General features: G+C 41.2%; 1 long non-coding RNA gene across 1 annotated transcript; it reads right to left on the reverse strand.

Annotated features, from left to right (window-relative positions):
* Nucleotides 1–17,634: 17,634 nt before the first annotated feature.
* Nucleotides 17,635–21,281, reverse strand: LOC148123080 (uncharacterized). The gene is made up of 2 exons (XR_015735284.1): nucleotides 19,384–21,281; nucleotides 17,635–19,267 (listed from the first exon to the last, which is right to left on the reverse strand). It is a non-coding gene; the product is annotated as an uncharacterized LOC148123080 (long non-coding RNA).
* Between the last annotated feature and the right edge of the window lie 815 nt (nucleotides 21,282–22,096).

Here is a 22,096-nt window from a genome sequence, read left to right on the forward strand (position 1 = left end):
TCACTCCACATCAGGCTCTTGGATCCATGAGGTGTGAATGAATAAATGAAAGTAGCAGGGTTGGGGTGGTGGTAGGTGGGTTAGAAAATGTCAATACTTGGCTTTGGAATTGTGGATGGACTCAGAATTAGAAGAAAACACGCAATAGGATCTAGGTTTAATCCCTACCACTGCAACAGTCTGACAATAGAGGAAATAGAGAAGACCATTTGCTTCAGAAGAATCTTTTTCCAGGCTCTGGTAAGAGCAAGAGGTAGAGATGGATCAGCTTGCTTGTGTGAGAGCCTGGAGATGAGGGCTGTGCTGGGTGCTAATGCCCGCTCTCTCTACCTGGCCTCTCCAAGTCTGATTTCTCTCTTTCCTCCTACCTGTCTGCTTTGCTTTCTACCTTATTGATCACTGAACATTCCTGCTTTTGTGTAATGGGAAAGGTTAATACCAGAGAGTGATTTGAACATTGGATTTTACACAGGCAAGGTAAGCTTAAGAATTTAGTAAGGTCATGGGGTATTAAAGAGTCACATCTCTGATCAATAAGAATAAATAATCAGAACAGAATCCCTCATTTTTTCTAGTGAGAAAGGTGATACAGGGACTCACTTCCATCTTGGTAAAACATCCAGAGAATACTCTGGAGATGATGGTAAAAAATGATATTGCTATATGTCAGGGTATCTCCTTTTGTCTACAGATGGGGTAGTAATCAGCAAATGTCCATCAAGCATCAGAAGCTATCGCAAAGAAAATTGGCAGCTCTCCACAAACTGATGGTTAGGCTCTCTTGCTGAAGACCACACCTAAGCAGCTCATTGAACATGGAAAAATAGAGCTGTGCCTACCAGAGCCTTCACTCCTACTGACACTGTTCCTGGTACTTGAAGGTCATCTGCATAGGAGCCTAGGAGAAAGGTAAACACTGTAGCATGGATAATAAAAATCCAGAGACAGATATTGGGGTTCAACCAGAAAAGCAGAAAGGCAAAGTAGCTAAGCCACTGGATAAGTCTTACCTCTACAAAGGCTGGACAACCGCAGCCTAAGCAGACTAAGCAATCCGACCCGTTCTTTCCTCCCATTTTCTACTCCCTCTAGTGCTGGGATTAAAGGCATGATTCCTTAGTACTGGGGTGAAAGTGTGAGCAACCACCATCTGGATTAGTTTCAACATTGATCTTATTAATCCCAGGGTGGCCTTGAACTCATAGAGATCCATCTGCTTCTGTCCCCCAAATCTTGGGATTGAAGGTGTGTGACACCACTGGCTGACCCCTAGTGGCTTAGTTTTGCCCTTTTGATCTGTAGGTAAGGTTTATTTATTAAAGCATAAAATATCACTATAAAATACCAACCCGAAAGATCTACAAACCCTGGTCTACAGTGGTGTCCCGCCTAAAGCATATGTTCATGCAGTTGTGGCACAAAATCTGTGGGACTCACCAACCACCGTCTGAATGGAGTTAAGGCCCAGTCCATGAGATGGAACCTCTTTCCAACACTGCCTCTTTGGACAAGAGGCTTAGACTGTACAGGCAATGGACCTTGGGGAAAACTCAATACTACTAAAGCTATGTAGCAATGAAATCACTCCTATATCCATTCTGCTCTTCACACAGAGCAGTGTCCTGCTCAGCCATCACCAGAGAAGCTTACTCCTTCAGAGGAGAGTATCAAAAGAAAGACCCACAACTGGGCAACAAGAAGAGTGTGAGAGACACTGGAACTCCCAATACTAAGTGGGATGTCGCCATGGAACTTATCCCTTAGGGCTCAGAGGAGGAAGAAAGATTGAAAGAATCAGTGGGGATGGAGGGCACCAAGAGAACAAGACCTTCTAGACACAACAGGACTGAGCACATAGGAACTCACAGTGACTGTGGCTGCTTGCACAGGGCACAGACATGTCTAAGGCAATGAGGCCAAATGCTGAGAGCAAAGAGACATAAATCCCCATCCTAACCCAGGAGACACCTCTTTTTAATAACAGCTCACAAAGGAAAAAATAATTTTTCTCCAACAGGCTATCATAGGATGTTTAAACTGCACCTAAGGCCAGGCCTCATAGCCAGCAGTAGGTGCCCAGCACAAAACACATTGGCATTTGGTAGAATATTTTGTCTCACAATGCTTTCTCAAATCTTTTTTTTTATTTCATTGTGGATCATTTGCTTATGTTTCTGAATTGTTTAGAAAATGGGCTTCCTGGTGTGTCTCTGTCTGTGTTCTGTGCTTTTTCTTTGGCTCTTTCCACCCTATTTGTTTGTTTTGTCTGTTCTAGTTTGTTTTTTATTTTATCTTATATTTAAGATGCCTGTTCATTTTCTAATAAGAGAAAGAAAGGGTTGGGATTTGGGGTGGGTGGGGAAGATCTAGGATGAGCCGGAGGAAGGGAAATGCAATCAGAATATACTGTATGAATGAAATCTATTTTCAATTTTAAAAATAAAAATAAACCCTCAGCTTTATCATCACGTTCCAGTAAATTTAGCATAAGTGTCAAGACAATCCGTGTATGACTAACTTGTTGGCACAATCAGAGAGGCATGCTTGTCTACACTGTCAACACCTATTTCACCATGCATATGGCTCCTTCATACACTGACTCTAGAGTGCTTCTTTATACCCTCCCAGATTTGAAAGACTCTCAAATGGTATCCTTTCAAGATATACCAGTTTACATATTCATTTTTAAAAGAAGCAACAGAGAAGTAGTCAGCAGAATTTCTGTGTTTGAACACTTGGTCTACAGTTGGTGGAATTATTTGGAAAGGGTAGGGAGGTGGAGGTGTGCCATTATTGGAGGAGGAGTGTCACTGGGAACAGAAATTGGGGTTCCAAAACCAAAGCCTTTGCCCATTACTGCTCTTGGACTCCTGCTTGTGGATCAAGATGTGATCTCTCAGTTACTGCTCTAGGGCTATGCACGTCTGTCTTCTGCATGCTCCCACCAAGAAGGCTGTGAACTGTAACCTTTCTGAAACTGTAAAACCCCAATAAGGTTTTTCTTCCTTTTCTTTCTCACAATGACCATTCCATTACACTGCAATGATGGGGAGCAGTGTGGTTCAGGACAAAATAATACAAATTCCAGATTGTTTCAGAGTACACATATGTATATAAATTAGAAAGTTAACGTTTATTAAGAGAGTTGTCATCTTTAAATTTAATGTTCTATGTGATCAACATTCCCTAGGTCAATACAATCAAAGGATGGAACAAAAACTGGATCACACTGCATATGTCTGAAAAAAAATAAGAGAAAGGAAGACAAACACAAAATAAAATGTATATGTTTCACTTGACACTATACATAAATAATTAAAATATGTTCTAGCTAAGCACATTACACCAAGGAATAGCACTGTTAAGAATTTAACACCCCAATACAAAAGTGTTTTCACCATAAAGGAGTGAGGCAATGGAACTGGGACCTTGTGATGAAACAGTATATAGCCTGTTCTGCTGGTGGTGAGACTTTAACTGGAATTTCTGTAGAGAATTTTATTTTTTCCAATACATCTAAATGTCAACCACTGCACCAAACAGGCTCTTCAAAGTGCTGAAGTATACCTCAAGTCTGAATCTAATTAATTATATTTCTTTAACAACATATGTACTTCTTTAGAAATAATTTTCATGTTTTAATAGATTTTTACAGCTATCTGGTATATCAATTCAAAATTTTAATGCAGAGTTAAAGATACCCAGTGTTAAACAGAAGTTATTAAATATATATCCACCTTTGAAATTAGTTTGGGTTTTCAAAATGATTGCTCAGTTATTGATTATGGACACAACTTTAGTGTTTTTTATTGTCTACAAAATAAAACAACACATCACCACTTTGTATCATGGTTTGGGGGAAATGGTTAGAGGAAAATACGGTAGAACATAACATGAAATGAATTTGTGTCAGCTGTCACTTTGACATGCTTCAAATAACCTGCTTGTATGTTAGCATGGTACTGTACAATGGCAGCACATGTCTTCACAACATACAACAGCTAGGATCTAAATTCCTATGTAGTTTGACCAGGTCAATAGCACCTAAAATCCTGACTGAAAATATTTACTCAAGTTATAATTTCTAGTCTGTTCTTGCTACAAACATGTTAATAGACAATACTGGGGTTCAATTTCAACAAGGACTATCAAGCAACTAGCTAACATTTTTATTTATTTCTAGGATTTCTTTGCTTTTAGAAATCTCTACAAACCCTTTTGTTATGAAAAGTGTATCACAATTTGTAATTTACATAATGGTATTTACTATCACTTTAAACACAATGCTCAGAAATGATAAAAACCCAACAGTCTTCAATCAATATGTGACTATGCTTGCCTCTCCTGATGTTTCTCACCTGCTTCTCTATGTAGAACAGATACATAACTAACTGTGGTAAGGCTTAATATCCACCAGAATGATGTTCTATGATAATACTGAGGGACATCTAGGTTGTTTCCAGGTTTCTGGCTATTACAAATAATGTGGCAATGAACATAGCTGAACAAATGTCCTTGTATTATGATTGAGCATCTTTTGGGTATATGCCCAAGAGTAGTGCTGGGTCCTGAGGTAGGCTGATTACCAATTGTCTGAGAAATCATCATTCTGATTTCCAAAGTGGTTGTGCAAGTTTGCATTCTCACCAGCAATGGAGGAGTGTTCCCCTTACTCCCTATTCTCTCCAACATAAACTATGATGGGTGTTTTTTATCTTAGCCATTTTGACTGGTATAATATGGCTTCTGCAAGTTGTTTTTGTTTGCATTTCCCTGATGCCTAAGGATGTTGCAAATTTCTTTGAGTGTCTTTTGGCCATTTGAGATTCTTCTGTTGAGTTCTGTATCCCATTTTTATATTGGTTTATTTGGAATTTTGATATCTAATTTGTGAGTTCTTTATATATTTTGGGGATCAGTCCTCTGTCTGATGTGGGGTTGAAGATTTTTCTCCATTCAGCAGGCTGTCTTTTTTCCCTTATTGACTGTGTCGTTTGCTTTACGAAAGCTTCTCAGTGTCAGAACGTCATGTTTATTTATTGTTGCATCAGTGTCTGTGATACTGGTGTCTTCCCACTTTCTCTTTTTTGAGGTTCAGTGTGGTCAGATTTATATTGAGGTCTTTAATCCATTTTGATTTGAGCTTTGTTCATGTGGATAGATGTGGATCTATTTTCATTCTTCTACATTTTGACATCCAGTTATTCCAGCACCATTTGTTGAAGATGCTTTCTTTGTCCCATTGTATCATTTTAGCTTCTTCATCAAAAATCAGGTGTTCATAGGTGTGTGGATTAATAGCCAGATCTTCAATTTGATTCAATTGGTCTACCTGTATGTTTTTATGCAAATAACCAGATTGTTTTCTTTTCTGTAGCTCTGTAATAGAGCTTGATGTCAGGGATGGTGATGACTCCATAAGTCCCTTTATTGTACAGTATTGTTTTGGCTATCATTGGTGTTTTATTTTTCCATATGAACATAACTATTGTTTTTTCAAGGTCTGTGAAAAATTCTGTTGGAATTTTGATGACAATTGCATTGAGTTTATAAATTGCTGGAAATCAGTATGGCTGCTTGTCAGAGAATTGGGACTCAGCCTACTTCAGGACCCAGCAATACCACTCTTGGGCATATACCCAAAGATATATGCTCAATCATACTGCAAAGACAGTTGTTCAAATATGTCATGGCTGCATTATTTGTAATAGCCAGAACATGTAAACTGCCTAGATGTCCCACTACTGAAGAAAAGATAAAGAAAATGTGGTACATTTACAAAATGGAGTACCACTCCTTTGTTAAAAAATGATAACATCTTGAAATTTTCTGGCAAATAGATGGAATTAAAAAAATCCTGTGTGAGGTAACTCAGATTTTACTCAAGATGAACATGGTATGTACTCACTCATAAGTGGATAGTAGCCATAAGGCAAAGGATAACCAGCCTATAGTCCATGATCCCAGAGAAGCTAGGTAACAATACGAACCCTAAGATAAACAATCATAGATCCCCTTGGGAAGAAGAAATTGATAAGATCTGCTGAAAAAATTGGGAGCGTGGGAGTGAGGGAAAAGGGAGGGCAGAAGGAGGGGAGGAGGGAAGAAGGGGAAGGGAAAGGATGACATGAGGAACCAGGATGGTTGAGATGGGGGAAGGACAAAGAAAGAAAGCAAGAAAAGAGATCTCTTGGTGAGGGAGCTAACAAAAAAAGCCTTAAAGAAATGGAGGAAAATAAAAAAAAATTGGATGACATCAGCAAATTCTTCAAAGAAAACCAAGAAAAAGAAATCAAACATATGCAAGAAACTATTAAAGACATGAAAACTGAAATAGAGAGAATAAAGAAAACATAAGCCAGTGGAATTATAGAACAGAAATCATGGGAAAACAATCATGAACCACAAACTCAAGCATGAACAGCAGAATACAGGAGATGGAATAGAGGATCTCAAGGGCTGAAGGTACAATAGAGGAAATAGAAGCATTGTTAAAGAAAACATTAAATCTAAGAAAAGCTTAACCAAAAATATCCAAGAAATATGAGACATCATTGAAAGGTAAAATCTAAGAATAATAGGTATAGAAGAAATAGAAGAAATTCAACTCAAAAGCACAGAAAATATATTTACCAAAATCACAGAAAAACACTTTTTCAATTTAAAGGAAGATATGCCTATGAAGATATAAGAAACTTACAAACCATCAAATAGGCTGGATCAAAAAAAAAAGTCCCCAGGCCACATAACAATCAAAACACTACACACACAGAGTAAAGAAAGAATATTAAGAGCTGCAAAGGAAAAAGGCCAAGTGACACATAAAGGCAGACCTATCAGAATTACACCTGACTTCACATTGGAGTCAATGAAAGCCAGAAGGTCATGGTCAAGCATTATGCAGATATTAAGAGACCACAGATGCCTACCCAGACTACTATACCCAGAAAAACTTTCAATCACCGTAGAAAGACAAAACAATATATTCCATGACAAAACTAGATTTTACCAATACCTAGCCACAAACCCAGACCTATACAAAATACTAGAAGGAAGTTGACTACACCAGCAAAAACACAGAAAATTGATGGTATCATAGCAACAAATCCCAAAGAAGAAAATAAAACACAGAAAATTAACATCACCAACAATGAAAAGTAAGTTAACAGAAGATAGTAATCATGAGTTATTAATATCCCTTAATGTAAATAGGCTCAATTCACCTATAAAAAGGCACAGGGTAACAGATTGGATACAAAAAAACAGGAACCATTCTCTTTCTGCATATAAGAAACACATCTCAACCTTCAAAGGGAGATATCATCACAGAGTAAAGGGTTGGGAAAAATATACCAATTAAATCAACCTAAGAAACAAGCAAGTGTAGCTATCCTAATATCTAACAAAATAGACTTCAAGCAAAAGTCAATCAAAAGAGACAAAGAAGGTCATTTCATATTAGTCACAGGAAAAATCCTTCAGGAGGAAATCTCAACACTGAACAACTATGTTACAAATACAAGGGCATTTTCATATGTAAAAGAAGAACTTCTAAAGTTAAATCATACAATAAACCCCATGCACTAATAATGGGAGACTTCAAAACTCCCTTCTCACCACTGGACAGGTCAGTCAGACAAAAAATGGACAGAGAAATAAGGGAACTAATAAATGTTATGACTCAAATAGACTTAACAAATATCTATAGAATATTCTGTCCAAACAGTAAAGAATATACTTACTTCTCAACACCTCATAGAACCTTCTCAAAGAATGACCACATACTCGGTAACAAAACAAACATCAACAGACAGAAAACAATTGTAAATACCCCAAGTATCTTATCAGATCACCATGATTTAAAGCTAGAAGTCAACAGCAATACTAATTCCAGAAAACTCACAAACATATGAAAATTAAACAATGCTCACCTAAATCATCAGTGGGTCAAGGAAGAAATAAAGGGAGAAATTGAATACTTGCTAAAATTCAGTGAAAATGACCACACAACATACCCAAATTTATGGGACACAATGAAAGCAGTATTTTTTATTAAAAATTTCCACCTTCTCCCATTTCCTTCCCTCTCCCCCTATTTCCCCTCTCCCTCCTTCTCCAGTCCTAAGAGCAGTCAGGGTTCACTGCCCTGTGGGAAGTCCAAGGTCCTCTCCTTTCCGTCCAGGTCTAGGAAGGTGAGCATCCAAACAGACTAGGCTCCCACAAGGTCAGTCCATGTAGTACAATCAAAACTCAGTGCCATTGTCCTTGGCTTCTCAGTCAGTCCTCATTGTCAGTCACATTCAGAGAGTCTGGTTTGATCACATGCTCCATCAGTCCCAGTCCAGCTGGCCTTGGTGAGCTCCCATTAGATAAGTCCCATTGTCTCAGTGGTTGGACTCACCCCTCGCGGTCCTGACTTCCTTGCTCATGTTCTCTGCCCTTCTGTTCCTCATTTGGACCTTGGGAGCTAAGTTCAGTGATTCAGTGTGGGTCTCTGTCTCTATCTCCATCCCTGGCCGGATGAAGGTTCTTTGTCCTTGGCTTCTCAGTCAGCCTTCATTGCCAGCCACATTCAGAGTGACCACTTTGATCACATGCTCCATCACTCCCAGTCCAGCTGGACTTGGTGAGCTTCTATTAGATCAGTCCCACTGTCTCAGTGGGTGGACGCACCCCTCGTGGTCCTGACTTCCTTGCTCATGTTCTCCCTTCTTCTGCTCCTCATTTGGACCTTGGGAGCTCAGTCCAGTGCTCCAATGTGGGTCTCTGTCTCTATAGTGATATGCAAGATATTCATCAGTGTGGCTATGGGACAAAGCCAGTTCAGGCACCCTCTCCTCTGCTGCCCAAGGAACAATCTGGGGACCTCTTCTTGGACCTGGGGACCTTCTAGAGATAAGTCTCTTGCAAACCCTAAAATGGCTCCCTTAATTAAGATATTTACTTCCTTGCTCCCATATCCAACTTTCCTCAATCCCACCAATCCCATTCCCTATTTAATAGGAAATTTCTCAATTATTCTTTTAGCTTATTCTTTTAGGTCATTTTCTTCTGCTTCATTTTTGGTTGTTCAAGTCTTGCTGTTGTAAGATCTTTAGGTTTTACTGGTGTCATGCTGCTCTATGTGGTGTTGCATGCATTTTTACCTATCTACTAATCTTTTCTCTAATAGGTGGGGTTGGGGCCGTCTGTGATTCAGTTTATTAATCTTCTAGGTGTCAGTGAATTTAGATGATTGTTCTTCATGGTACAGTCACTACCACGGTTCTAGTTACACGGTTGGTCACCCTGTGTTCCTGGAGGTCACTCGGCGCTCCCGGGCTTTGCTCTATTCCCTTGGAATTTTTTGTCTCAGGGCTGCTCTGATCGAGGTTGTTGGCTCAAACCTGTTTCTGTAAATGTCCCTGGTTTGGATCCATTCCTGCAGAGGTACCTAGCTTGGGTTGTTCCTGTAAAGGACTCTGGTTCCAGTCTGCTCTCTCGGAGTTTCCATGCTTGGGTGTACCCAGACCCGCAGAGGACCTGGCTCATGCTTACTCCCTCAGAAGCTTCAGAATCACGATTAGACCAGCAGAGGTTTCTGGTTCCTGCCTATTCCCTTTGACATCCCAGACCAATGCCCAGACCCACAGAGGTCCTGGCTCAGGCCTACTCGCTCTGATGTCCCAGACTCATGCCTGGATTCACAGGTGTCCTGGCTTAGATCTACACCCTTTAGGGTCCCATATTCACGTCCATACCCTCAGCAGGCTCTGGCTCTGGCTCACTCGCTTAGCCGTTGCTCCCCTGTACCTGTTCCTGTCTCAAGTCTGCTCTGGCCCAGGTTACTGGCTTAGTCCTGGTCTGGAAATGTCCCTGGACTGAATCTACTCCTGCTTCTGTGGAGTTTGCTTTCTCAGGCCCACTCTGGCCTAGGTCCGTTGATTCTACTTATCCACGTCTGTTTCATGCCAGGACCAAGCCTTATTATTATTATTGTTGTTATTATATTATTATTATTATTATTATTATTATTATTAGTAGTAGTAGTAGTAGTAGTAGTAGTAGTAGTAGTAGTAGTAGTAGTATAGCTGTAAAGTAGAAATTGATGTCAGTGATGGTGATGTCTCTGAAAGTTCCTTTATTGTGCAGGATTATTTTGGCTATTCTGGGTTTTTTGTTTTACCAAAGAAGTTGAATATTGTTCTATTGTAGTCTGCAAATAATTGTGTTGGGATTTTGATAGGGTTTTTATAGCATTTGTAGGTTGCTTTTGGTAACATTGCCATTTTTATTATGTTGATCCTGCTTATTCAGGAGCTTGGGGGAATCTTTCAATTTACTGATGTCATCTTTAATTTCTTTCTTTAAAGAATTAAAGGTCTTGTCATACAGGTCTGAACTTGTTTGGTTAGTGTTACCCCAAGATATTTTATTTGATACTATTGTAAAGGGTGAGTTTTCTCTGATTTCTTTCTCAGCCCATTTATCACTTGTATATAGAAGGGTTATAGGGGTTTTTTTTTTTTTGAGTAAAGCTTGTATCCTGCCACATTTGTCAGCTGTAAAAGTTTCCTAGTAGAGTTTTTGGGGTTACTTATGTATGCTATCCAATCATCTGGAAATAGTAAAAGTTTGACTCCTCCTGAGTATTTTGATGGTTTTGAGACAGGGTTTCTCTGTACCTTTGTAACCTGTCCTGGAATTCACTCATTATACCAGGCTGGCCTTGAACTCACAGAGATATGCCTGTCAACTTCCTGAGTGCTGGAATTAAAGTTGTGAGCCATTGCTGCCTGGCTCAATGAGTACTTTTGCATAAATGTTAATGAGGGAGATTAGTATGTAGTACTCTTGCTTTGTTGCAGCTTTCCATGGTCTGGGTATCAGCATAACTGTAGCTTCACAGCACAACTGTAGCACAGCTGTAGCTATAAAAGAAGTTTGACAATGTTCCTTCTGTTTCTACTGTGTGGAATATTTTGAGGGGTATTAATACTAGCTTTTCTTTGCAATTGTGCTAGAATTCTGCACGGTACCTATTTGGTTCTGGGCTCTTTTGTTGTGAGACTTTAATGACTGCTTGTACTTCATTAGGGGTTATTAGTCTGCTTAAATTGTTTACTTGATTTTGATTTAATTTTGGTATATGGCACCTATTCTGGAAAATGTCAGTTTCTTTTAAATTTTCCATTTTTGTGGCATACATGGTTTTGAAGTATGATCTGATGATTCTTGGATTTCCTCAGTGTCTCTTGTCGTGTTCCTTTTTTGTTTCTAATTTTGTTCATTTGGATATTCTCTCTCTGCCTTTTGGCTCATTTGGATAAGGATTTGTACATTCTTTTTATTTCCTCAAAGAACCAACTTTTTGTTTCTTTGATTCTTTATATTATCCACTTTCTCTTTTATTGACTTCAGTCTTCAAGTTTGATTATTTCCTGTCATCTACCCATCCTGGGTGAGCTTGCTTCTTTTTGTTCTAGATGTTTCGGGTGTGCTGTTATGCCACTAGTGTGAGATTTCTCCATATTCTTTATGTATGTACTTAGTACTATGAGCTTTCCTCTTACCACTGTTTTCATAGTTTCCCATAAATTTGGATATGTTGTGCATTAATTTTTATTGTATTTAGGAAGTCTTTAGTTTCCTTCTTTATTTCTTCCTTGACCTAGTAATATTTTAGTTGAGCATTATCCAGTTTCCATGAGTTTGCAAACTTTTTGAAATTTGTTTTATTGATTTTTAACTTTACACTATGGTGATCTGAAAAGATACAGGTGGTCATTCCAACTTTTATGTATCTGTTCAGAGCAGAATAATTACCATCATCTGATTTCTTGTCCAAAGTAAAATAGGCAGGACAAAACTAGCTATAGACATTCCAAAGATCTTTTTGAAAACAAATAATCCCACGAAAACACAAAGTAAGCTTCTTTGATGTTACCCTAAACTGCAATCAATGAAGCTTCGAGCAGTCTGAAAAACCTGATGGTCCAGCAAGCTTTGTGCCTGTCTGGACTAGAGTGATGAGTTGCTGAAAAAGGCTTCAAGTTCAGTACTCTGTTTCTACAGAAATTCGTTTCTGAGAAAAAGTTTCTTTTATACCTAAACCAGTACTTAAACAATAAATGTTATGTGTAGTATGTGTTTTCAAGTAGATGAAATTCCTCTTAGCTTTAAAATAGCAATGGATTTCCACTTCCAAGTGCCTTTTGATACTAAGGCTTCATTTTCAATCTTTGCATATATCTACATTGCAAACTGCTCATTTCTTGCTTCAGTGGCAAAACTGAGAGATACTTAGACCATAGTATCCAGACTATGCAGGTATGAGATGTGTTTATCACCTACAAAGTTAGAAAAGAGATTCCGCTGAATATGAAATGAGATAAATTTTGAGATGCTGTTCTCTATTGCTATTGGACCAATGAGCTATATAAATAAAATGTAACAGTGTAATACACAGGATGTGATTATAGCAATGAACCTCAGTCTGCTGCTCCAGTATTACTCTCATCAAATGCCATTCTGCTGTCTCGGGACTGGTTTTTGTAAGGTTCTTGAGGCCACGAAGTAGAACAAACAGTTGATGGATTCCACAGGCTCTTTTCACTAGGGCTTAAAAATGTTGTCCTCACTGAATGAGACATTCTAGTGACTGGCCTATTTTTGTTGGAAAAAAATTGTTCTGTTTTTGTTGTTGTTACTATTCTTATGGATTGCATGCATATTTACACCATTTTGATTGCTAACCAGAATACCTCTATTCTTGGCAGACATAAAATATTTTAAACAAAACCCTGCATTTCTTTAATAAAATATGGTCAAGTGTGGTCAAAGATATACCTGTCGTTCTCTGAAAAAGAGCATTCTTAGAATGGAAAAAAGCAAGTAGAACAATGGTAGACTAATAATATCACATGTTTTTCATTCTCATTAGTGTCAGGTCTTCCAAACAGAGCATTCGTTGTAGTTATCCCAAATGTGGTTTTTGTTGTGTTTTTAATGCATCACTTTATGCTTGCTTTTGTGGTTCTGAATCGTTTTCTCATGACTTCTTCTATAGTTTTGTATGTTTTTGTTTCATTGTCTCTATTTCAGTTTTCAAGTCTTGAATAGCGTGTTTGATTTTTCTTTGTTTTCTTTAGGGGATTTGTTGATGTCTTGCAGTTTTTGTTTGTCTTTTTCTCCATTTCTGTGAAGGAATTTCTCATTTCTTCTTTAAGCATCTGAAACATTCTCCTGAAGTTATTTTTTAGGTCATTTTCTTCTGCTTCATTGATACTTGGTTGTTTAAGTCTTGTTGTAGTCACTAGATTTTACTGGTGTCATGTTGTTCTCTGTTGTGTTGCCTGTGTTCTTACCTTGTCTGCTCATCTTTTCCTTTAATTTGTGTAGTTGGGGCTGTCTGTGACTCTGGTGATTAATCCTTCAGGTGCCAGTGGATCCAAGGCTCAGATGGTTGTTCCTCATGTTGCAGTCAGTGCTTTGGTTCCAGTTACTCCATTGGTCACTCTGTGGTCCTGGAGGTTGCTAGAAGCTCCTGGGGTTTGTACCACTCCTGTGGAGTTTGCTCTTGTGGAGTTCTTTGCTGTCCCAGGCCTGTTCTGGCTAGGTCTGTGGCTAAGTCCTATTCCTGTAGAATTCACTGCCTCAGGCCTGCTCTGGTCCATGTCTCTGGCTCAGTACTGCCCCTGTGGAGTTCAGCCTTTCCAGGTCTGCACCAGCCCAGGTCAATGGCTCAGTCCTGCTCCTGTGGGGTTCACTCACTCAGGACTTCTCTGGCCTAGGTTGCTGGCTCAGACCTGTTTCTGTAAGTGTCCTTGATCTGGATCTGCTCCTGCAGAAGTCCCTGGCTTGGGGTTGGTCCTACAAAGGTCTCTGGTTCTGATCTATTCCCATGGAGGTCCCAGACCCATGTGTACCTCAACCTATAGAGGACCCGACTCAGGCCTACTACCTTGGAGGTCCCAGACCAATGCCCAGATGTGCAGAGATCCTGACTCAGGCCCACTTCGACAGAGGTCCCAGACTTATGCCTGGTCCTGCAGAGGTCTCTGGTTTCTGCCTACTCCCTTGGAGGTCCCAGACTTATGGCCAGACCCACAGAGGTCCTGGCTCAGGCCTAGATCCTTGGAGATCCCATACTCACACTTGAATCAGCAGGGGTCCTGGCTCAGGTATACTCCCTTGAAGATCCCAGATTCATTCCCAGACCTGCAGAGGTCTCTCTGGCCCCAGTCCACTCATTCAGTGGTTGCTCTCCTATACTTGCTCTAGTGGAGTTCGCTGTCTCAGGTCTACTCCAGTCCAGATTGCTGGCTCAGTCCTGCTCTCCACAAACTAATTCTGAATTAGCTGTATCACCACGGCAGGCTTGGGTTTTCCAACAGCTCCAACTTCTAAGAGTTTCTATTCAGTGATTTGGAGCCGGACTCTCTCTGCTCCTCCATGCCTCGGCTTCCACCATCACCTTTGGACCCATGTGGATCCTTCAGGTCCTGAAATGCTGAGGGAGCAGGCCCAGGCCTAGCCACAAAAGCTTTCCTCAGTCACCTCAGCTTCTGCCAATTCTTTCTTCTATGAGTTACCTTGGTCTTATCACAGCAATAGAAAAATAACTAATACCGAAGTTGGTACCAGAGAGTGGGGGTATTAACACAGTTGCTGACAGACCTAAGCTTGTAATTTTAGTTTGGTTTGGTCTGGTTGTTTATTTGTTGTTTCCCTTTTTTACGTGGAAGAATTTGGGACTTTTGAAAAGTGGTCAAATGCTGTATGTAGTGCTTAATGGGCCAAACTAGGATAGAGAACAAAGATGGTAGTTCCAAGAACTAAATACACATCCACTACTGTGGGATTCTAAATGGGTTTGGTCACTTGGAAATCACTGAGGAGAATCCTCGATAAACAACAACAAAATATCTACCAGATGACCCAGCTATACTACTCTATGGCATATGCCTAAAGAACTCAACCATCCACTCTGCAGATGCTTTCTCAGATATGCTCATTGCTGCCCTATTCATAGGGCTAGGAAATGACAGCAACCAAGGGTCCTACAACTGACAAATGGATATGAAAATGTAGTGCGTGTGCTCTATGGAATACTACTCAGCTATAAAGAAAACTGTCATCATACACTTTGCAGCTAAATGGATGGAACTAGAAAAGATCCAATTCAGTGTGGTAACCAAGACACAGAAAGAAATACATTACATGTTTTCTCTTATTGGAGGCTCCTAGGTCCAAATTTTCACATGTGAGTACATATTCTGTTAAATAAAATAGAGCTAATTACCAGGATCGGGTAGTTGTCTCCTTCACAAGAATGTGGTTGGGGAGTCAAAGAGAGGGTAATGTCAGGGTAAGAATGACCATAAAGGAGACACTGAAAGGATTGCTGACTAGAGAGGGAGAGGGAGGTAAATAGGGAGAGGAGGGCAAAGGAAAATAGAATATTAGATATCTGATAGCAGAAATGTGAAACATGGGGCTTCTTAGAGAAGGCAAGAAGAGGAGACGGAGAGAGGTTGGTTAAACAGTTATTAAGAATGTTTCAAAAATCCACAAAGAATCATACTATTAACTATTTACCTAAACACACACACACACACACACACACACACACACACACACACACAAATATACATGTTAGTCAGTATATATAGAAATAGTGTTAATGGGATTTTATCATACGCAAAGGCAATGCTCCCCTAGAACCAAAGGCCACCCAACTAAGGCGCGAGTGCCAGATATGAGAAGCCCTCTTTTGAGTTGTTGGTCAGAGCTCTGAAGAGACTCTCAGAACATACAGCCTAATGATGCTGTCCTTTGTTTCTGCCCAGAGTGGTAATTCCCTATTGGTGAAGACACCAAACACTTCAGAAAAAGATCCCTGAGACCTGTTAACTGAACTGACCTGAACATTCCCTTTCTGCAGTCTAACTTCCATGGTCCCAGATGAAGTCATGCAAGCTTCAAAGGAAGAAGACAACCTACACAATCTTAACCCAGCTTGATACCTATGAACCCACAACAATAGCCAGCAAGGTATGATAACCCTAAAGATGCACTATTGACAAACATACCTTAGTGCTAACCACCAGCTCTCCAATTGATTTTAAGACCCATACAGCAAAAGGAATACCATACCTTGTAGGGGAAAACAACCTAACTACTCAATCCTAGAGAAATTATGGTTATTAAAGGAGAATGTACAGCCACTAAATGAAAATATTCTATAACAGCAATCTATAAATATGTTTTTATACTCACTGATAAGTATATTCATCCCCCTTCATCAATGAACTTCCTTTTGCAACAGATGGAGACCACTACACAAAACCACAATCAATCAAATGACAGGGTTGTGTAGTCCTCACTCCCACACCCCAGTGAAAGTTGAGTAAGAGGAGGTGGAAAGATTGTAAGGGCCAGAGAATCAGGGAATTTGCTGTGAGTTTGTGCCTCCAAGTAAAAACAGAAGCATTTCCCAAGTGTCTCACCAACATGTATGGACTAGCTAAAACACAAGGTCTCAAACCTAAATCAAAACACCTCAACCAAAGAATGTTGAGCATAGGAGAAAGAGTCTACCTCATGAGGAGCATACACTTATTATTGGCTGCCCAAAACCAGTGGTCAAACCTAAAAACATGCATACAAGAAAGTTCATATAGTCTGACCAGGTTGTGTTTATGTACATAGGAATATATATGTATATAAATGAATGTGTGTAAGAGTGAGAAAAGAGGCCATGATTTGAAAGAGAACCAGGCAGAATACATGGGAGGGATTGGGGCGAATAAAGGGTAAGGGCATATGATGTAAGTAAAATCTCAAGAAATATTTTTTTAAAAAATCACAAGGTTAGAAAGTTCTGATATCTATGAACCAGGAAACCCTAATAAAAGGGGTAAAATTCTAGATATATCTGGGTCAGAGAAATTAAACCACAAATAGATCCAAAACGTAAAGAGACCTTTAGAAAAAATTTGAGAACTGATCAACTGATGACATAAGCCTTCCTTTAAATTCCATTTTATAGAAAATAGCGCATATCTGCTTCCTTCCCAAGCAGCTTAGAGGTGTTGTAATTGAGAAATTTTATTTATTTTAATTGTGAAAAATATGGTGTCTACCTTTATAAGTAGATGGTAGTATGGACATTATCTGTGGTAATAGAGTGGTTGCTCATTCCTGGACTCTTAATATGATTAAGTCCTAAAACGTTAGATTTCAAAATTACCCACAAAAATAAATAAATACTAAAACTTTAAAGATATGAAAACTTACTACACCCTTTAAAACTTCTGCACAGCAGCAGCGTGGGGCTCATGGAGACCAGCAGGGCTGTAGCTTGAATGACTCATCTCTACCTCTAAGGAACTTGGCCACCACAGAACATATTCTGTCCCAAAGAAGCTCACCACAAATGCAAAGCAACTCCGCATCCAAACAGAAATCAAACAAGAAAGCGCTCTCATCTGCAGGATTCAGGATCCTGCATGACCCCCAGTAGTGAGCACCACTTCTCTGGCATGCCATGGCAAGAGTGAACACACAGGAAGGGATACAGGTTACTGATACCAGACTGTCTGTCCCACTAGAGCGCTCTACAAGGAACCAGAGACACGGACGGCAGCAGGGTACTGTAGCAGGACTTGTGCTTTATTGTGGGAGATGTGAGGAACATTGGTGGCCAGCAGAAGCTGGGCTTTGTTGCTGGTTCTGACCACACAGCCCTTGACCTCCATACATAAATAGGGACAGACTCTACAAAGGCGATCCCTCCAGCTCCGGAAGAGGAACCTATTGTATAAGGGGCCTCATGCCCAGCTTGGCACTGAATCCATCCCAGTGGGGCTGGTCACGGACGTCTCCATGCTGACCAGGCAGCTTCCGTGCAGGCTGATGAGGCTTCTGTCATCCTAGCACTCGTCCCCGTCCTCCTGCTCTGAGGAGTCCACGAGCCGCTCAGCTTGTCCGCAGGTTGCCCTGTCTGGAGGAGGTCTGCTTTGGCAGCTGCCCTGTCCAGGTCCACTTTGTACATGGGGTCCCCATCTAGGGAAGCAGGTAGTGCTCACTGAACACAGTCAGCTTGTCCACAGCCAGCTGCGGAAACCAGATGAAGTTGAGCAGGGATAGAAAGAATGTGTCTCATCCTCAATGGACAGGACCTTCTGTGCATACATTGTAAAGACCACCTGTGCACCTCTCTTGTTTGTCAAACAGAAAAACAGTTGTACACAGCCTGGGCCATGAATTCACCCACTCGCTTCAGAAGGTTTGTGTAGTGAAGTACCTGTCTGTCATGTTGGTACAGACAGCCCTTGCCCTCAGTGAAGGGCAGGAAGTAATACTGAGACTTACAGTAGTATTGCAGATCCCACAGCATGAGAAGCTGGTGGAACCTAGGATGGCCCACTTTCTCCGATCCTCCACTGGACCACTTCAGAGCTCTGGCCACCAGCACTACTTGCTCTTGTGAATTTAGATTCATCAAACTGAACACTGTAGCTGACTCTACAGTTCTCTAACAGTTCATCAACTATATACACCGTTACTTTCTCCAGGTATTTGATGACCAGCATGGTCAGGTCAGCCTGCACTGCTCTGCTGGCCATGACCGAAGAAGAGAAATACTCCTGAGTACTTGAGATCTCAGGATTCTGAATGAAAGTTTATGGACATGTGTCTGAAGAAGAGCCTCCAGTACATCTCATGTTCCTCGTGGTAGTTGCTCTTCTGGATGCTTGTGGTGGGGGGCATCTTTCTGGGTAATCAACACCAATACCATGGGCCTCTGCACTGTTCAGAATTGGTGCTGTGGCAGGCAATGTTGGCGGAGCCTCCTTGCTCCCTTCCCTGTGGCCACTACATGCACTCTACCAGAACTGATTTGTTTCTTAGCAGAAGCTACTATTGATGGCGACTTCCCCATCTGCCTGTATCACTGTGGGAAACACTATTTTCCCCGATAAAACAGCAGTGCTGAGTCTCATTCTTCATCTATAGTTCAGAGATGTGCAAATTTGCAATATTTTTTGAGGCTTCTCTGGATCCAGAGAATATAATGGAGATTCTAGGCCCCAGTGACTTGTTTGAGTCTCTGTAGCAGCACAGGTAAACCCTGGGAGGGCTCCCCTGCATCTGCTGGTCCAGTAAATGTTGTTGTCGCCAATGTCGATGTCACTCCTCAGGGTGCAGGTAAGTCTGGATCTTGGTCCAAGAGGCACAGAGAAGGAGGGTGTTTCTGTCAATATAGCCCGAGAAAAGGAACCTGTCAAAGCAGAAACCACAGTGAACAGCAGAGTTGAGGTACAGCATTTTGGGGATTTGAACCAGAAGGGACTGACTGAGTTTAGGAGTTCTCCCCATTCTTGGGCCTGTTCGTACCTGTACATTGAGATGGAACAATGAAGATGAGGGGAGTCCAAGCCATGGCACGCACAGCACACCTTCTTCTTAGGCCAGGGTCTTCTGTCTGTGCTGTCTCTTTATCTCATCATCTGGACCTCACAGAAGAAGAGGTGCTAGTCAAGCAAATGAGTTCTCATTAACTCCTCCTAGTGGTTGATTCAGTGTGGGCTCCTGAAAGAGCAAGCCAGGTGAAGTGAATTACTTTCTCCCATGGAATATAAAGTAGCTGGTAAAACACCCAGGCCTGTGTGCAAAGACCTCTTTCAGATCCACAGGAGAGCGAGCTGCTGCTGATTCCTCACAAATTGGAGGACTCAGCCAGCCATTGGGCCCCATGTCTGTTAGGGTTACCGCATGTGGGCACCTGTCCTGCAGAAACTCCAGAGAGAGACTCAGCACACTCCTGTGAGTCCCAGAGCAGCCGTCACTTCCACAGTTGTTCACTATATCAGAGCTGCGGTGGGTTTCAGACTTACATTTCAGACCCATGAAAGGAAAACTACAGGGAGCATGGCCATGTGTCCTAGTGGAGCCATCGCTGATGCATTTCCTGATGAATGTGAATGGGGACAGCACACGGGCAGTCAACACAGGAGAGCTTGGGACCCACCCAGGAGCTGAGGGTGAAAAACCCTGAACAAAGACAAATGAGTCTGACCATATGAACAATTCCATGTAGGGGACACCACTGCCTTTAACGGGTCAAGGATGAGTAGATCTGTCTTTATTTTAGAGGAGGAGGCACTTGTTCAGGATGCTGTGTGTGAAAGGGGGTTCATGTAGTGAAGCAGGCCTTGATAAAAGTCACAGGAGACAACTCAGCATAGCCTAGAATGCAGATCAAATACCAACACAGGGTCTGCAGCTGGCAGGCAGAGTGCAGAACCAGGCAGTATGCCAAGGCGTCATGTGTGGCTTTCAGGCAAACATGTCAATGTGTTCAAGAGATATGTAACCAAAATGCTGCCTATTGTTTCTTCTGACATTAGACACCCTACTCTGATAGATGTTATGGGCTGAACTTGCACAGAAGGGGCCTTGAAGAATGCATCTGCCTGAGGCTGATACAGTCCAACAGCTGAGAACCAGGGAAAGGCTGAAATGGGGCAGATTGGAGGTGCAGCAGTGATGCAGTAAACAGGAGTTGCTAAAGGAGGTGATGGTGCAGGGTACAAGATGGGTCGTAGACCGTGACTTAGGAAATGAAGCAGGTCCTAGGGCCTGCTTAGGGGTTAGTTATATATTAACCACATGAGACATGATAATGTGGAAACGGAAGTCTATTCAGGCATAGAGTTTTCCAGAATCATTTTGTTGGTAAAATGCACCAAGCAAAGCTGATATTTCTATATTTAAGAGAACAATGCCTACTCCATGGGATTCCCTTTAAACAATAGGTTCAATGGGAAGTACTTGGATTAGTAAACCAATCATAGCCTTGATGTCTGTTCTATTTGCATTTTATGGTCATTTAGAATCATTGAATGTGAACAAATGAAAGATAATGTAAGCAGAAGCTGTGTCCAAAGGCAGCAGTATAGACAAAAACTGTTGCAGGTGTGGAGACGGATCAAGACCCAGGAGGCTGAGTATCCTGCACTGCTTCTCTTGTCTCTGTCATCTTGAGAAACTCACCTGTGCCAAAATCGAATGTAATACCCAGGTCTACCATCAGGCCACAATTCAAAGGTATGTGCAGTGCCTGTATTACCTGATGCCTAGTTAGATTCATAGAATGAGCTGGAGTCTGTTAGAAGTGGTCTTGAGAACACAAAGAAAGAGACCACCACTCCCACTAAAGCATCTTAGCAAGCAACTTCTAATCAGGAGAGTAGATGCTCACAGAAGTGGCAGAGCAAGCATACCTGGACAGTAAGCTGTACGTTTTATCCCTTTTAACACTATTATCCATGACCAAAGGAAGGAAAGTGGTTGTTTGCAAGATCTGAGGTCTAACTTCACAGTGTATGCACAGTTGGCTAGTGTGGAAAAGAATTATGAACAGTGAAGAAGGCAGAGGGGAGAGGAATGTATACTGGATGTATAGATATTTTGTTTTAATCAAGGAAAGGAAATTGGTTCCACATGTCTGGAAGAACGTGTCTAACACTTGAAGAGAATGGGACATGTAGAATGGGACATCTGGGAATGGAGGAAGAAAGTCTGTAAGGCACAGGAGTGTTCAGGGTTGAAGGAAAGACAGGATTTGTTTTATAGTATTTGACAAGAAAAGTGATCATTTAGTATTTCTTACAGGACTGGTTATTATTGACTCATAGGGGTATCTAAGGAGATATGAGGAATAGATATCTGACTTTTGTGCACCATTGTACACTAGAGACAATGGAACTGATTTCCATGATCAGGGTGCAGGCAATGTTAGCCATGAAGCAGAGTGCGGGATGGACTGGGAAAGAATCCTTGTAGTAATAGAGACTAACAGATGGTAGATGAGATGCTGTGATAAAGTGTAGTAGTGATCTGTGCTTATGATGCAGAAATGGTCAGGGTGACAGCAGAGCTCTTAGGCCTGTCACTGCCCTGCAGTGAGAAAGAAGCAGTTCAAGACCAAAGATCTCCTCAGGGAGTCTAGGTTGTCTCAGGCCTCCTTTCCCACCCCTGCAGAGAAGTGGCTCTTCCTTTGTGTATGCTTCTTCTGAGACTGCCAAGACTTGTGAGCCCTGCTGCT

This window comes from Myodes glareolus, chromosome 2 (genome assembly GCF_982192425.1).
Source record: "Myodes glareolus chromosome 2, mMyoGla1.1, whole genome shotgun sequence".
Lineage (NCBI taxonomy): Eukaryota > Metazoa > Chordata > Mammalia > Rodentia > Cricetidae > Myodes > Myodes glareolus.